Here is a 3,407-nt window from a genome sequence, read left to right on the forward strand (position 1 = left end):
AGCAGGCCAGGGATCGAACCCTAGTCCCTGCACCTGCATAAGCACATCATGCATTTCTTAATGACTTGTGATGTAGGTTTATTTTTGAACAGCTCTTTGGTAATGATAATACATTGTGACATTTTTCTTATCAGTTTCGCTAACAGACTTCTTGATAAAGCTGCTTCTGCAGTCAGAAACAGACTCAGTCTTTCAAGAAGGAAAACTTTATGATACCTCATGGACTGCCTTTTATGATTTTTCTCTAGTTAATATAAAACCTACATGCTTTCAACATCCTCTTGTAAAGTAAATGAGAGATTTGGAACCACTTCATGGCACATGACTCTCAACTATAAATGTGCAGTGAGTATTTGTCTTTTGATAAAGATCAACATGAACGACTGCATAATAATTTGTTCTAAGAAAAAGCTGTAAAAGTTCTATAATGCTCCCTCTTTTCTTTCTTTCATGGGTGTATTGATAACTATTTATTGAGTGTCAAATATGCGGTGAGGTCAGGCACTGTTCGCTGTCATCATAGGGTTTACAATCATGTGAGAGAGTCACTTCTAAACAACGAATTATAAAAATTAATTTACAGGAAATGCTGCCCTTAGTGACAATGTGTTCTCTCATTGGCCATCTGAGACTCTTTGCTCTGTGGCCTTTGCTTGTACCTGTATAACAAATCCTTGAGCTGCTGGCTAGAGGAAGCTGCAAAGCAAATAGATCAGGCCTCCTATAATTCACAAAGCTTTCTGTTATCACCTGGGACCCTCTGGGCTAATAACTTTATATTATGGCTCCTAAAGGCGTTTCCAGGGCAGCCTTCCTAACCTTTTTCACTGTTAATGAGAAAAACCTCAGTTAGGCAAACTCTCCTGTTCTCTTCTTTCATTGGACGTCAAGGATGCCAACATTCTTCAGCTTAGAATTTCACTGTATGCAGCCCAAGGTTTACGATCCAAAGAGGACCTGCTGATTTTACATAACAGCATGTCTTTTGTCCTCCTCTTTTTGAATGAGTTTTATCACTTTTCCTTGTGTGAGGATTGATTTATCTATCCAATATCCTCTGCTTTATTTCACCTCCTCCAGTTTTCTCTCAATTGTTCCCAAACCAGGTTTCTCCATCTTTATCATCTTTAATTGTCCTTTTCTTATGATCTATAAAGGGGCTCAAGTCTCCTTGACACTTATCAAAAAAAGGTAGGAACAAATAACAGAAGGATTGATCACTCTTAAGACAAAACCAAAAGACCCTGCTGACTTTTTGTTCTATAAGTTTCTTTCACTATTTCCTTTCAAACTCTTTAATCTGCATTGATTACTCTTAGCTTTTTACCTCTTCCTTTTTGCCATTGTCTTTGTCTTAAAGTTGACAACAATTTTCTTTTTTTTCCCAATAATTGTATTGAGAAACAAATAGCAATGAAACAGTTTCAAATTTAATTAGTAGGACAGTTTCAATAATTAATACATTGCATATTGTTGTTTTAGAGGTTATTCATTGTATAAGATGCACACATGACATCCTGTCCACAAACACTATTAGAACAAATCTTTTTATTCATTGAATTAAGAAAATGTAGCTGTATATCTATTCTATTTTGAATATACAGATACAAAATGATCGTTCATTTGTATCCCTTTTTTTTTGTTTAGTTTTGTCAGAGAAGAAGGATATTCCATTGTCATTTAAATATTATAGGAGCTTGAATTCAGCTAAATAATCCAATATAGTCCAGTAGTCCATAATAGTAGTGGGTTTTCCATAAGACTGGCAATGTCAGAAGTTGTTGACTTGAGCCTTTTAAAGCTCAGCATATTAATATGGCTTTACTTTTTATACTTTTTTTTTATACTTTTTTGCTGGATGGTTAAGACCAAGATAAAGCACGACCGACATAACAAGAAATGTAGCTTTGCATCTGATAAGGTCAGTCAAATCCCCTCAGAATTTATCGTGAAACCCGATTTGTAGATCCTTAGTGAGTAAACAGTTTTCTTTTGAGGATCATTCTTCATGACTGCCTGTTCATTAATTCATTCACATAGCTAAAAAAACAATTATATGGTTGTTTACATATATCAGGCAATGTGATAAGATTGGAGTAAAATTCCAGTCCATGACTTTGGTAAAGACATGTACTGCAGTTGAAGCATAACAGATGAAGTTCTTAGAAGATATGGTGACCTCTCGATACCCACAGCATCTTTATTTATTTCTGCAGAAGCAGATGGTTTTGAGTGCTGTTTCTGAAATATTACCTGTCCATCCCATGCTGCATCACTGTTCAGATTTGTTCTTACCTTTGGAGCACTCTACCTCTTCACGGGCTCTTAGATCTTTCTATGAGTTTGTGCCCCTTCTATGAACACTACAGTATCTATGGCTTTGTCTGTGGTCCTTTAGATACACATGCAGCCACAGATGTGTTAGTGGCAGAACAAAGATGAAGACTGGTTGGGCCTGGATTCTTGCACTGGGACTAAATGCTGGACCCAGAGGCCTGGATCAGAAGGCCATCTTGGAAGGAGCTGGGAAGGCAGGCAGCAGCTATGTGGAGAGAAGACAGTTAGCTACCCCGCCAGAAGGTAGCATCAAGAAATGCTACCTGTGTGCAACCCAAAGATCTTGAGAGAACTCCTTAGCTCTCCTGAACCATCTCAATACCCTCCTCTGTCTTTCTCCATATTTTATAAATGAACAGCTTTGGTCATGATGCTTTTGTCCCAGAACGGCTTCATTGACTCCTAGCATTGAACATGTTTCACAGTTTTGTTTTGAGGCCTCCTTCCTACTCGACCTGATAGTTGTCTGATGCTCCCTGAGCTTTTCCTCTTCATCTTTGTTTCACCAATGGCTCATTTCTCTGTTACCCACTACTTTCCCTTCATTTCTACTTGCACTTTATCCATCTAGAAATTAGCTAAATGCTACTTCTGCCAACTTGCTTTTCATTTTAGCTTTGATAAGAAATCGCATCCTTCTCTAAATTTATCATGCTAATTTTTCTTATTTGCTTTGATATTTACTTAGAGTTAAAACATAATAAGGGAGTTGTGTGTTCTTCTTTTTCATTAGGCTGCAAACTTCTTCAAGGAAAAGACTACGTCATAAATATGATGAATTTGCTGTTCCAGTTCCCAATGTAGTACTTTGCATATTGAAACTGCTCAGTACATGTTTACTGAATAAAGCCTTAAAATGTGCTCCAAAGAAAGTTGTCTGGAATCATTAGCTACAGCCATTAAACAAGAGAAAGAAATAAAAGGAAAAGAATAGGTAAAGAAGAAAAATTATCATTATTTGCAGATGACAAGATACTTTACTTGGAAGACCCAAAAAACTCCACCAAGAAGCTACTAGAATTAATACAGAAATTCAGTAGCATAGCAGGTTATAAAGTCAATACCCAAAA

This window comes from Octodon degus, unplaced genomic scaffold (assembly GCF_000260255.1).
Source record: "Octodon degus isolate 3935 unplaced genomic scaffold, OctDeg1.0 scaffold00022, whole genome shotgun sequence".
In the NCBI taxonomy this organism is placed as follows: Eukaryota; Metazoa; Chordata; class Mammalia; order Rodentia; family Octodontidae; genus Octodon; species Octodon degus.